This window comes from Thalassophryne amazonica, chromosome 16 (genome assembly GCF_902500255.1).
Source record: "Thalassophryne amazonica chromosome 16, fThaAma1.1, whole genome shotgun sequence".
NCBI classification, from domain to species: Eukaryota; Metazoa; Chordata; class Actinopteri; order Batrachoidiformes; family Batrachoididae; genus Thalassophryne; species Thalassophryne amazonica.
Window position 1 is genome coordinate 15,245,901 of NC_047118.1, and position 15,892 is coordinate 15,261,792.

Below are 15,892 nucleotides of genomic sequence, written 5' to 3' on the forward strand. Positions count from 1 at the left end.
AGGCAGCAGTGCTAACCACTAAGCTACCGTGCTGCCCATTTTTAATACTCAAATATACTACATTGATCTTTTAACTTCCTAAATAATTGTGAGGTTTAAATTAATACAGTTATGTTTTCTTAGTGACCTGGGGGTGGTGACCAGGTGGTTTGTGCACTTGGTTTCAGTGCTGCTGGTTCAAACCCCACCCCTGCCTCATTTCTCCATGTAATGTGGAGTTGTATCAGGACGGGTATCCAACATAAAAATTGTGCCAATTCAACATGCAGATCCACCTCAGATTTGCTATGGCGACCCCAAGTGCAAAACAAGGGAGCAGTCGAAGGGACTTACTTGATGTTCTTAGTGACAATACAAAGTTAAAATTATATTATACTATGTTATAATTTTCATATTCAAACTCAAAATTATCAACTTTCTGAGTCACAATTATGAGATTACAAAAGCTTCAATTAGATATTCATTTTCATTTATGAGATTTGAGAAAGTCAAAATTTCTTCATAAGTCATCATTTTGATTTGACATTTTTTTGACATTTTCAGTCATAAGTAAGGGCCTCTTCACACATTACATGATTTAAGTCGACTAGCGCACGAAGGAGGAATTGCATGCCAATTGTGAAAAATCGTAGCTGCCTCCATCGCCTCGTACACTTGTCGCTACAACTATTTGCGCACACCAGCAAATGAAAGACAGAGTGTGCCCTGTGAGAGCCCATTCGATCCCTCTCGCGGCAGGTGTTGGCCTAATTCCAGGTGACACACATGAACATCTAACACCGCTCGGTTGGCACTTAGAAACTGAAGTATAGGTCCTTTTTATTTTTTTCAAAAACTATATGGATTTCATTCATATGTTTTTACGTCAGACATGCTTGAACCCTCGTGCGCATGCGTGAGTTTTTCCACGCTTGTCAGTGACGTCATTCGCCTGTGAGCACTCCTTGTGGGAGAAGTCGTCCAGCCCCTCGTCGGAATTCCTTTGTCTGAGAAGTTGCTGAGAGACTGGCGCTTTGTTTGATCAAAATTTTTTCTAAACCTGTGAGACACATCAAAGTGGACACGGTTCGAAAAATTAAGCTGGTTTTCAGTGAAAATTTTAACGGCTGATGAGAGATTTTGAGGTGATACTGTCGCTTTAAGGACTTCCCACGGTGCGAGACGTCGCGCAGCGCTCTCAGGCACCGTCGTCAGCCTGTTTCAAGCTGAAAACCTCCACATTTCAGGCTCTGTTGATCCAGGACGTCGTGAGAGAACAGAGAAGTTTCAGAAGAAGTCGGTTTCAGCATTTTATGCAGATATTCCACTGTTAAAGGAGATTTTTTTTAATGAAAGACGTGTGGATGGATTGCAGCGTTGGCTCGCAGCCGCTGCAACGCTTTGCCACAGGAAAAACACCTCCGTTGGAAGCCTTAAGGACAAGTTGGAACATGTCCAGCTGTTAAACAATTTCTCATATACTCACTCCACTGAAAGCCATCAAAAGCCGCCTGGATTTTGATGGTCTCAGAGTGATGCTGAAAAACTAATTCATGCATTTATTTCCTCTAGGCTGGACTATTGTAATTCATTATTATCAGGTTGTCCTAAAAGTTCCCTAAAAAGCCTTCAGTTGGTTCAGAATGCTGCAGCTAGAGTACTGACGGGGACTAGCAGGAGAGAGCATATCTCACCCGTGTTGGCCTCCCTTCATTGGCTTCCTGTTAATGCTAGAATAGAATTAAAATTCTTCTTCTTACTTATAAGGTTTTGAATAATCAGGTCCCATCTTATCTTAGGGACCTCGTAGTACCATATTACCCCATTAGAGCGCTTCGCTCTCAGACTGCGGGCTTACTTGTAGTTCCTAGGGTTTGTAAGAGTAGAATTGGAGGCAGAGCCTTCAGCTTTCAGGCTCCTCTCCTGTGGAACCAGCTCCCAATTCAGATCAGGGAGACAGATACCCTCTCTACTTTTAAGATTAGGCTTAAAACGTTCCTTTTCGCTAAGGCTTATAGTTAGGGCTGGATCGGGTGACCCTGGACCATCCCTTGGTTATGTTGCTTTAGACGTAGACTGTGTTTCATAATTATTGTATGGCCTTGCCTTGCAATGTGGAGCGCCTTGGGGCAACTGTTTGTTGTGATTTGGCGCTATACAAGAAAAAAGTTGATTGATTGATTTTACAAATGGTTATCAACACGGAGGTGTTTTTCCTGTGCCGCCGCATCGCGCCGGCTGCGTCCCGACACGCGGACCCGTCCGCACGTCTTTCATTAAAAAAAATCTCCTTTAACAGTGGAATATCCGCATAAAATGCTGAAAAAACTTTGTAAACTTACAAACTATGTAAACTGTAGTTTACGTGAAGGCGTGGACTCATTCTTGTGTGATTGCTTCATTGCTATGGACACACAGCACCTGTCAGCTGACCACTGACTGACTGACAGCTGGACGTGACCGTGCATGCAAGGTGTTACATTACAACACAGACATCAGACAGATGCAGTACAAACACATAATAATACATACACATACACACACACACACACACACACACACACACCTTCAAGCGCTTAGTCCAATTAAGGGTCGCGGGGGGCTGGAACCTATCCCAGCAGTCATAGAGGCGGAGTACACCCAGGACAGGACGCCAGTCTGTCACAGGGCCACAAACAGACAAACAAACACATACACACCTAAGGACAATTTAAAGATTCCAATCCACCTAACCCGCATGTCTTTGGATGTGGGAGGAAACCGGAGCACCCAGAGGAAACCCACAGAAAATCGGGGAGAACATGCAAACTCCACACAGAAAAGCCACAGGTGGGAATTGAACCCATGACCTTCTAGCTGTGAGGCAACAGTGTTAACCACTAATCCACCGTGCTGACCATAATAATACATACATGAAATCAAAATCACAGAATAAAGCAACAGAGAGTGAGCCTTTATTTTCTGTGAGGACTGCCAAAGTCTGCTGACAGAGGTGGGCCTGTCCCCCTGCTACTTGCAGCTGTTCAAAATATCTGTGCTCATAAGTCACACCTCTGGAACAGCTGTAGTGGCTTGTAGGATAGTGAAAAGTGCGGACGTCGGCATGCTGTCCTTGCATGGGAATAAATTAAAACATATTGCTTCAGCTGACCATCGCATCAGTTCACCACAAAGCTGCTGAATATCGTGCCATGCAGGAAATCACCCCACGGGACACCCCAGTGCGGCACGTGTCACCACGGGATTTCCCCACATTGTAATAAGTAAAACACAGATCACATTTGCACCAGATCACTGCTGATGTGTTCACGACGCGAGAGCCCGGCTCTTCATGACACGGGAGTCAGCCGGCTCTTCATGAGACGAGTGCATCAGGTAATTCATGTAAAACATGAAAGGGAGAACAGTAATCCACATCATTTCATTACTTCCTGGTGTAGGTCTAGGCGGAGGCTAAATCTGCTCTTTATAACACAAATTAAGTATTATAAATTGTGGTATTCTTAAAAATTTTTTCCTCCGCTGCTGTGTGCGTGACTTTCCACATGCTCGCACTGTGTTCATGCACACAAACACGAGTGTACACAAAACCGTCGCTGCAGTTTTGTGCACGCCTGTCCAAACGTGCGTTCCTCCCGACAGCAGGTGGAATGTTTTGTGGTTCCCCATTTAATTTTTGGTTTGCGGATTGTCTTCCGGCTTCTGCATCTTTCATGTTATGTGTGAAGCGGCCCTAAGGTAAGTAGCTGCCTGCATATCACTGGTCAAAAAAAAATAAATAAAACAATTGTTTTTTTTTTTTGTTCTTGCATGGACTTTGAGAATTGATTTAGGGTCATTTTGGGGTGCTGAATCCAAATCTGAGCTCAGATTTCCTCAATCACAAAACATGTTTTTTACAATCTGCATGTTCCGTATTGATGGATTACACAAAAATTGCTCATTCTATCACGAGTTTGACGCCACTAATCCAGCACAAAAGCAGCTTCAGAAGCATAGCTTTGGAACCAGATTTGCAAAATGTGAACAAGAGCCTAATGTCGTTTATGGCATGGAAAAGGCTATAATTATGTGTTGTTGCATTACTATGGAATGACACCCTCCACCGCTCTCGTGGTTTTGATGTGGGTGAATGTTTTTACTGTGGCTTGATTGCTAATCCCACTATCATCCTTCAGTGTCATGAGCAAGGACACGTCTACACAACGATAGGAGTAATCAGGATTCAATGCCTTGACCTTTGGATGCATAAACGTCTCCGCCCAACAAGTTATGGCCTAGCCCCTTTCTGTTAACAAGATGAAAAGAAATCTTCAGGGGCTACAACTACAAATTATTTTATAAATGAATGTTCTAGTGGAAAATTTTATGGTTACAAGTGTAACATTTTCACATTAGCTGAAACAATCATTATTCCCACATGTACGCCAATCAGCTACAACATTGGGACTGCTGACAGGTGAATTGAATACATTGATTATCTTGTTACAGTGTCACCTGTCAGTGTGTGGTATATATTAAGCTGTAAGTTAACATTTTGTTCTTGAAATTGATGCATTGGAAGCAGGAAAAATGGGGAAGCATAAAGATCTAAGCGACTTTGACAAGGACTAAATTGTGTACACGACTGGGCCAGAGCATCTCCAAAACTAGAGCTTTTGTGGGATGTTTCCAGCCTGCTGTGGTCCGTAACTATCAAAAGTGGTCCAAGGAAGGAAAATCAGTGAACAATACAGTTGCATATCTTTGGGATGTGCTGGACAAATAAGTCCGATCCATGGAGGTCCCACTGTGTAGCTTACAGGAATTAAAGGACCTGCTGATAATGTCTTGGTGCCAGATGCCACCACACACTAGAGCCCTACGCGGGACTAATTTCTCTGTCCCGCTTCCGCCTGCACCTGCAATATGTGTGGTACACTCCCACCCGTTCCCACAATGTGTCTGTCCAGTTCTGGCCGCACCTGTGAATTGCTGAGAATTTATGTACATACAATTACTGAGATGCATTCATTTTGTGTCTCCTCCCGTCTCGCAGGAGAAAACACCTCATTTAGGCTATTAGTAAAGAGATTCATGTGGTTGGTTGTTTCGATTTCCTGGCCTGTATGTCTTTTGATGCCTGATCATGAATAGCGTTAATATTTGGTTGTTTTCATTTAGTTTAAAGACAGTTTCATGTGACAGTTCAGTTACTGCATGCCCAAATAAGGGAATTCAGTAACTTGCGGTGCCCTGACTCTATTATGTCTGCCACTCCTGTTATTTAAGATAAAAGTAGCATGTCGACATGCATATATTAATATTAATTTTTAAAAATTCATATACTGATAACTCCTCAGTAACACATATTTAGATTTCTTTTTTAAAGTATACTGTCATTTCAAAACAGTAAGTTTAAAAAGATTGACACATATGTTAAATTAGTCATGATATGATGAGTTGAAATAACAAGGTGATATGATGCAGGTGAAATAAACATCTTAATTAATATAAATCTCCTAGAAATGCCTTTATATTCAGATGAAGGGATGAGTTGAGGTGCGTCAGTCGTTGGCTGCTCTTCTAATCAGAGTAACATCAGGCAGTTCACCTTCTTCAGTTGAAAGTCTCATTAAAAGATTCAAGAAATCTGGTCACATCTCTGAATATAAAGTGTAAGCGGACAAATGCTCCTGAATGCTTGTACGCGCTGAGCCCGCAGATGTACCTCCATGAAAAACCGCTATGCATTTGTAATGGACAGGCCTACATGGGCTCGGGAAGACTTCATTAAACATTTGTCAGTGTCCACTTTTCACTTTTGCATCCAGAGCTGTCAACAAATCAGCATCAACTCTGTCCAAAAAGTTCCATCCACTTCTCTGGGCTGGGTCACATTTGCCATGTTCATTTATCAAGGGGATTTGTGTTGGGTATTTTCGCCTCCAAACATTCTTAAAACCTTTAACAAGACAAACAGAGTCAAGAACCACCAGTGAGACAGAAAGTCAAATTTAGCTCGCGAGGAGTGCAAGTCAGGCTGTACACCAAAGCTACACTAAAGTCTGGCCTGCGCTCCTGCTCTTTTATTTAGGACTTCCCTACATACATGGGCGGTACAGCTCCTAAGGGGAGGAGTGATAGCGCGTGAGCTGTTGCCGCAGAACCGCTGATTGCACAATACATTCAGGACTTTCAGAACCTTTTTAATCTTGGGCTCGATTAAGATGTGTTTAAGACATCTAACGATTAATCACACTTCTTCTGACACAAGGACTAATGTATCATAATCACACTGTGGTTGGAACATTCAATTCTCTATTCTTTATCTCACTGCTCCGCTTATGGCTGCATTCTGCCTGGGTCATCTTCACATGTCCTGAAAAAGAGCTTAGCGTGCACACAGAGATACCACAACTTGCAGAAGCACGTCATGTCACATATCTTAAGTAACCTTCACCCATCACATCAGTACAGTACACTTTATCAGAGCAGAGAGAACTACATTCTACCAGAGCAGAGAACACAAAACATGCATGATAAAATAAAACAGTGTATCTACAGAATAACTCCAACAATTTGTATTTTCTACTACAGGGTAACACATCAAATAGTTTTTGGAAAAAAATCACATTGTCTCTGTGCCAAAGAAGAAACATTCTTTCACAAGCCAACATCTCAGATAGTATGGGTGGAGGGTGAGGTGATTCAGTCCACCATGCATGGGGAACATACAATGCAAAAAAGTGTACATTTTAGAAAAAGGTATGCATAAATGCATGGATAGGGAGTGCAGGTGTTAAAGTGGCTGGCTTGCAGTCCTGATCTGTCTCTGTGCACATATGGTGCATTTTGAAGTGCACAAGTGCAAAGCAGTCCCCCATAAGACAACACAGATATGGAACATTCCACTTTCTAATCTTCAGAAACTGGCATCTTCAGTGCCAAAACACAAAAAGTAAAAGAAAACACTCTGAAAATCATAGTGCCAACTTTGATGAAATTTGAAATTAGTGTAAATTATTATAAAGCAAATCAAATAATGTTGCAGAAAACAAAGTGTTGTTTATATGTTCTCAAACTACTGGAGTGTGCATCGAAATTGTAAAGCACATTTTGTTTTTTCTTTTCTTTTTTACCATTGTACCTTCTGTGCACTCAAAAAACTGACTTATTGGATGACCACAATGCAACTATGAGCAGGATTTCCATCAAATCAAATCAACCCAAGGAAATATGTAGTTCCAAATAAATTAAATAAAATGATCTTGCATGGATGTGTTTTATTTGAGTTGGGGCTACATACATTTATTAGACAGAAAATTTGCTCATAATTGATATGAGTTCATCCAATGGGTCATATTTTTGAGTATGCTAACTTTCGTAGTTTTGACATTGTAATTCTTAAAAAAAATCTGTAGCGTCAGGTATAAAAAACACCAGATTTGTGTATTTAAGGCCAAAACAGAGAGAATGCTACAAAGGTAGAGTCAAAAGTTTTCAGGAACACAAAGAAAAAGTGGGCATATCTGCAAATCGTGTCAGTTATGATCTCTGATACCTTTATCCTCTTATTAACAATTTCAAAACTGTTACTTTAACACTGAAAACAGTGGACCATTTCTAGTGGTAATTTAACACGTGCAGCAGACTGAGCAGTTCGTCCAATACTTACCTATCCTTGGCCAAGTCCTCTAACTCTTCCTGGGGGAAATATAATAGCCATCTGGGAAATACAATCCCTCCAGGGTGTCCTGGGTCTTCTCTCAGTTTGACATACCTCCCAAAGGAGATGTCCAGAAGGCATCCTCACCAGATGCCTGAACCACTGCAGCCGGGTCCTTTCGATGTGAAGGGGCAGTGGATCTGCTTCGAGTACCTCCTGGATATTCGGCTTTCTTACCCTGTCATTGAATCTAAGCCTAGATGCCTAACGGAGGAACCTCTTTTCCACTGCTTGTATCAGTGACCTCGTTTTTTCGGTCATTACCTTAAGCTCATCACTGTAGGGGAGGATAGAAGCATTAATAAACTGGTAAATAAAGATCCTCACCTTCTAGTTCAGCTCTTTCTTCACCATGATAGTCTGGTACAGAATCCACAGGAGGTCTAGTCCTAATCTAGATGTAAACTGCCTTTGATTATATCAGTTGTGATTTCAGGTCAAGTCAAGCCTTTGCCTCTTTGCCCCATCCACAACACCACAAACTGTCTTAAGTCCTGAATGGTAACCACCCCGACAGGCAAACGGTCCATTCCTACAGCTCTAAAATAACGCCGTAGCTGATGTTCCCTCACAATGTAAGTGATACACCTCATCTTAGTCTGTTTTAGTGTCTGCTCATTTGAACCAAAGTCAGTCCATTGGAACCCAAGGATCCTTCGAAGACACCAAGCACCAAAAAAAAAAATCCATCTCCTTTAGGTCACTGTTTAGCATCCAAGTTTCTCAACCACACAGCAAGACAGGCAGCAGTAGCACTTTGTTCACCTGTGAAGATATTGGCATGGTCAAACACCTCTGTCCAGCGACCTCGGAACTGAATTGAAAAAAAAAAATGTTTAAAAATGAAAAAAAAGAGGAAAAATGGCCCACCCCATTTATGTTGAATTCATACCATTTCATTTATAGATATATTAGCAAAAATGAAAAATGTATCATAATGATGAGAATAATTCTAAACCTCTTCACCAGTGTTCTCAGATTCCACAAAGATTCCACATATTCTCTGGATTTGTTTTTTTTCCACATTGTTCAACAGGGGTATGGCAGCTCTTTTCTTGACAAATAGCTTCAAAATAATTCAAAATTATTGTCTTTCTGAAACAATCTATTTGCAAATCAATTAATTCATGACTGATAATTTGTTTGGCTCTTGTGCTTACTTGCAACTCCCTGCTGTTAAGAATCACCCTGACTTACTCAGGTTTCAGAGCCCAAAAGTGTTTGTTGACTGTCAATCTGTGGTGACAAAGTGAGTGGGGACTTTCATCTGCCCTTTGCGCCATTACAAGCTCCCTTGGAAATGTTTCTGCTGAGTTCTCATTCGTCCAGTAATCCTTTTTAATTAATTCTCTTTCATTTACCTTGGTTAGAACAAATCAATAGCACAGGTTTCACTTAATTTGACAAATGTTCTTTTGCTTTATCCTCGAATGTTGTGTGTGCAAGAGGAAGGGTGTGGGGGGGGTAGCATGCGTGATGTGGAGGTCAGATTGGAGCAACTGAATTGAGATGTCTGAGAAAAGTTACAATCAACGTAAAGTATAAATTATGTTGCAGCAATTGGAGCAAATATAATTCAACAGATTTGCATATAATGTGCACTAAGTAAGTCCCTTCGGCTGCTCCCTTGTTTTGTACTCAGGGTTGCCACAGCAAATCCAAGGTGGATCTGCATGTTGAATTGGCACAAATTTTACGCCGGATGCCCTTCCTGACACAACTCCACATTACATGGAGAAATGTGGTAGGGGTGGGATTCGAACTGGGAACCTTCCGCACTGAAACCAAGTGCATTAACCACTTGGCCACCACCCCTACACTGCATATAATGTGCACTAATAATGGAATTAATCTTATCAAATCCAATTATGAAAGTTGCCAAGCAGATGTCAATGTAGTCAACCAAAGAGCTGTCCAACATTTTTTTCCTCAGAGTACCTATCGTTTTCACTACTAAGGGTCTTGATCCTTTGAACACTTTGTCTCTTCCCTAGCATTTATATGCTTTTTTTTCCTAAAGCTCGAAACTAAGTCCCAAAGGTTTCAATTAGAAAAGTGTGGAGCACTGTAGTGTATTCACTTTAATAGCACAGACTGATCTCCTGAGTGTTGTAGAAGGCTACTGCAGGAAGTGCTGCTCTGTCTCTAACTCGGGTTAATTGGATTTCTTTCAGCTTCAACCAAAAAGAGCACATAAGAAAAAGGAAGAATCCTCTTATCCTCCTTTGGAAAAATCTTGCAAAGTGCACATTCTGATGTGTTTGTTTGATCTGCGTACAAAAACACTTTAGTCTGTTCCGTCGCTCAACACACCATCCGCACAGACAGCTTATTAGTTCTTTACATGATGCCAACCATTTTACAAAGCATACAGTACTTTTGTAGATGGGCCATCAAAGATATATTTTTGTCATGTGCTTCCAAATCAGTCTTTTCTTTGACAGCTAAGTCCTAAATATACATCAGATGCATTTTAATCTTCAGCTGAAATAGTTCAATACCCAGTTGAAGGGGTTCCATGAGTGTCCACAGCAGTGACCAACTCTTAAGCCCAGTTTACACATAGACGGTTTTGTCGGCGGGTAGTACGTAGACCGAAGTTCGCGGTAGTTCAGGCTGTTTTCTCAGTGGAAAGGGGCGGAGCATTTCGCAGGCGTTTTGACCGCTGTACTAGCCGTAAATACGCGGATAAAACGCCGCTAAATCCGCCGAATAAAGCGGCATTTTGATGCCGTAGTATCCGGCACACGTCAGGCAATGGGGGTTAATACCCAGTTCTATCCTTTACAATCGCAGGTTAAGATGCGCATGAGAACGGAGGTGTTCTGCTGCCGCCGATAATGCCCTGTGTACCGCTGGATTTATCCAGGCAAATCCTGCATTACTCCAGGAACTTTTGCATATAGGCACCGCCCCCAGAGTATAATAGGCTGAAGCCTCTGTCACTGCAGGGGGAGGGAGATCATACTCAGCCTTTTCTTCTCCTTCCTTTTTCCCCTCCTCAACGTGTTGCTTCATCTCCACCACAGGGCTACCCTCTGCTTCTGAACCAGACCTCTTGGTAAGTCCTTGCCGCTGCCAGTTTTCTTTTAGGAGGCATACTGGAGCTTCTCTGCAAAAATATCTGGAGCTGGCCACGAGTGAGAGGCCTGCATGCAGCGCGCTAGCGTTTTTATACTGACCGCCGCCTATCGGCCGTTTGGAACACTGTTAACCGGGAGGTGGCGTTTAGAACGGCGTACTGTCCGCTAGCGCCGCCATTTTGTCTGCCTCTGTCGGCAGTTAAAACGCCCTTGAGGACGCTGATGTGGGCTCTATCGCCGTTTTACATGCCGTTGATTAGGGATACAACGCCAGCCGCCAATTACGGCAGTGTAAACTGCGGCACTACAGGAAGGGGCAGGATGAAACGGCGATTAAAAAGTATCAAACGCCGTTGTTCGTGTTGTCTCCGTCGTCACGCAAATTCTCCGGGAGCGCTCCCGGAATTATTCGACATGTTGAATAATTTTTTCGACGATTCCCGGTAAAGCCGGAACTAAGCCACGCCTCCCTAGTGTCGGCTTTAACAACGGCGTGTGATCCTTAAGACGGCCAAAAACTCTTCCGGGACGCTTCCGGGAGCTCTTACCGTCTATGTGTAAACGGGGCTTTACAAGGTCGGTATGGATGACATTCCCTTAACAAGTTTCTGGAGTAGAAAAATGGTAAATTGACTACATTTATACAATTATGCCTGTTGCGACTGAATGCCAGGAACCAAGTCAAAGTGAACCCCAAAAGCAGGTCAGCTAGGCCTCAGATGTAAGATTCAAAAACCAAGGTCCTTTAATGGTCCAGAGTAATACAGAAAACAACAGGTCGGGATGATGTATACAGAGGATAACCCAAACAGAGGGTCACCCCTTTGAGTCTGGTCAGCTTGAAGTTTCTTCCTCAGAGGGAGTTTTTCCCTTAGCACTGTTACCTGTGTGCTTGCTCTGGGGGTTGGTAAGGTTAGACCTTGAGGCAACTTCTTTGTGATTTGGCCCTATATAAATGGAAATAAATTGAAATTGAAAATTGATAGCGGGAGTGCAGATGACAAAAATACAAAAACATCACGGAGGGTGAAGGTACCACTTACAACCCGGGAGCAACAAGGAAATGACTAATATGCAAAACACTAACCATAATCTTACAATAGACCTGCACCTGAACAGAAAACAAGGAGTGACTTATAACAACTAACTAAACTAATGGACAACAGGTGTGTAGAAAAAACAGGTGGAACTAACAGAACACAGAGTGAGCAGAAAAATAAATAGCAATAATCAACCCAAACTGCAGACAATTAAAAATGCCAACATTGAAATTAAAGAACCACAGAAGTGAACAAAGTGAAAATGAAAATCAAAGATAATAAACTTACAGAATAATCATAACCAAAAACATGATCAAAACCAAAACCCAGAATACAACAAAATTAAAATGTGGAACTATGAATAAACAGATGTACACGTGCTGCCGGGGCACAAACACAAATGTATACCACGGACAATCACAAACTCAACATCTGACACAGAAGACACAGAGGACAGACAGCGATAACGTGCATGACAGAAACACACACACTGCAGGGCTACAGGTACACACAAAGGAACACAAACACGAACCAGGGGTGAACATACACATATTCCACATATACACAAGGACTGGGGGGGGGTGTCCACACACACACACACACACACACACACACACACACACACACACACACACACACACACACACACACACACACACACACACACACACACACACACACACTAGAGGCAGGGGAAATAGAGGTCCACATGACAGAACCCACACGGATGACAAACAGCAGGCAAATATGCATACGCACACATACTAGACACAGACATGACCCGGGGAACACGCACAAAAGCACACACAAGAAGGATACAGAGACACATACCAACAGACAAATACCACACGGGTGACAGATCAGACACGGAGCATGGCACAGAAAACCCATAAAAACCTACTATCAGACCACACAGACACACTCATACAACAACGTCAGGATGCTGCCATGCGAGGCGTTCACTACACACTGGGAGCAACTAGGAGATTAAGGACCTTGCACATGGGCCCTTAGTGATTTTCCGGTCTGGCTGGGTTTAGAGCCAAGGACCCTCTGGTCTGAAGCCCAGCGCTTAGGCGCTAGACCATCACCTCCCCCAAGCAAAATATTTTTTGAACTACGTATCTTTAATCATGATAATAACATCACAAAGAAAAAAAGAATTTGGTTCAAAAGCTTTAATTTAGTTTTGGTCAACACAGGATCAAAATTATATATCATGTCAAATATGTACTGTGCATGTAGGACACTTAATGGATATTTTCCATTAGGAAGTGTCTCCTTGACCAGACACTTGTGGTTAACCATCAGCATGGTTTGAATTACAGGGGGTTTTAGGGGAGGTGTGCCCCATAACTGAGATTTGAACTAACAAATACAGGTTAAAGCAACTCTTTGGGGCATTCAAAACATTTAATAATTGCAAATACCAAAATATAATTCCTGTTTTCATGTCTACCACTTTTCTTGGCAGAATTGGGCATCATGATGACCAAGAGCCTTGTGCACTTGTTTTCAAAACAGAAGGTTCCCAGGTCAAGAGCACCTGTGCCTCTTCTCCATGTATTGTCAACTTATGTCCAAAAGGATTTTCTTAAAATGAAGACCTGAACGTTCAACTACAATTTGCCAGAAGGTACATCTGAGATGCAAGCCTAGATTTGATGTTTTTTGTAAACAAAAATCCTTCTCTGCTCCACTTCACGTCATGATGCTGAATAACTGTGATACAAAATGCAAAAGATGCACTATGCACAATTATGCCAGTCACACCCACAGAAGCCTGTAACTTCTTCTGGGTTGTCTGGGTGTCTTTTCTCACTCTTCTTCTTGCACAGTCACTGAGTTTTTGAAAACTGTCTACACAGATTTATTATAGAGTGCCATATTGTTTGCATTTCATCGTAAGTGATGTAAATAAAGTCATAAAGACGTATTCAGTGACTTGGAAATGTTCATGTATCCATCCCCTGACTTGTCTGAAGAAAACTGGCAATAAAACTGATTATTTACAGGTATTATACCAAAGGGGCCCATTACTTACGCAACCCATTATCTTGGCTTTTATATTTTTAATTAATTTATATCAAGTTGTAGAGATTTGCTTTGAGTTTCCGTTTAAGGAAGAGAATTTTTGAAATTTTTATATTAAGAAGCCTGATTTACATTTTGTATTTGAAATGGCATAAACAAATTAAAATGTGTGCAATACCAAGGGGCCCAATACTTTTACAGGTCACTGTACATTAATATTGACTGAGGGGAATAAACTACATCTCTGAAAGTGTCTTAACAATCACATTAGCCTGCTGAATAGCCTCTATTAATTATTAGATACTGCCATCCTGATAATAGTAATGCAATTGCAATATGAATATGACACTGGGTCAGTTATGAAAGGCCAGCTTCATCAATAACACACTGCCTATTCTGTGATGAATTAGCAAATAAACTTTTCCAAATGCCTCAGCTTCCCTTCACCCCCACTTCTTGGTTCCATCTCATTCTCATCGTGGCGAACATATTTCATATTTGAAGATAATGTAATTCAATGAAGAGAGGAAAAAGGGAACATTTTGGTTGTACCTCAGTGCTACTTTGAGAGACCAGAGACCGCACTGAAACATGGGTAAAACGCATGGGCTAAAACACAGAAACTGACATAAGGATAAAAATATCCAGATGTATCAAAGTATGCGTATGCATGGATCCAAGCACATTCCATTTGTGCATCCCACTGAACGTGGAACTGAGACGTACCAAGCTCCTCCCTGTCCATGCCCCTATTTAAATATGTAAATCATGTAAATAGGCCCTAGGAGCTGGTAATCCCCCTCCGTCAGATCAGTCAACTTGAACACAGAAAAGAAATTATACCAAGTATGACAACAGACGACTAGAAATGACATGGAGGCACACCAGGATAGTTTATTTGGTACCCTGTCACACAGAATAAACATGAAACAGGAAAAATGTTCATGGGAATGTGTGTAAAACTGTAAACGTTGAGAGCTCAGAGCAACGCACACACACACTAAAGTAAAAAAACTGGGGTACACCGCAGCTGTGTGACATTCACAACTTTACATAAAGATGTACTGACAAATACTGAACACAGGGAGACAATTGGGGGCTTGTTAAGAAACTGCAGCTCCTTTCACCATCAAGAAAAAGAACAGACATTAATAATAATGCCAAATAACATATCTGAATGTGCACATGCCCAAATATACCTGTGCTGGTTTTCATTCGGAACAGTTGCACGAATACACTATTTAACCATGCAGCCGTCCATCACACACCATGCCAGCTTCTACCCTGTTCCCAACCCAATACATTTCAAATCAATTCAAATCAATTTTATTTATATAGCGCCAAATCACAACAAGAGTTGCCCCAAGGTGCTTTATATTGCAAGGCAAAAGCCATACAATAATTACAGAAAAACCCCAACGGTCAAAACGACCCCCTGTGAGCAAGCACTTGGCGACAGTGGGAAGGAAAAACTCCCTTTTAACAGGAAGAAACCTCCAGCAGAACCAGGCTCAGGGAGGGGCAGTCTTCTGCTGGGACTGGTTGGGGCTGAGGGGAGAGAATCAGGAAAAAGACATGCTGTGGAAGACAGCAAAGATCAATCACTAATGATTAAATGCAGAGTGGTGCATACAGAGCAAAAAGAGAAAGAAACACTCAGTGCATCATGGGAACCCCCCAGCAGTCTAAGTCTATAGCAGCATAACTAAGGGATGGTTCAGGGTCACCTGATCCAGCCCTAACTATAAGCTTTAGCAAAAGGAAAGTTTTAAGCCTAATCTTAAAAGTAGAGAGGGTGTCTGTCTTCCTGATCCGAATTGGGAGCTGGTTCCACAGGAGAGGAGCCTGAAAGCTGAAGGCTCTTCCTCCCATTCTACTCTTAAAAACCCTAGGAACTACAAGTAAGCCTGCAGTCTGAGAGCGAAGCGCTCTATTGGGGTGATATGGTACTAAGAGGTCCCTAAGATAAGATGGGACCTGATTATTCAAAACGTTATAAGTAAGAAGAAAAATTTTGAATTCTATTCTAGAATTAACAGGAAGCCAAT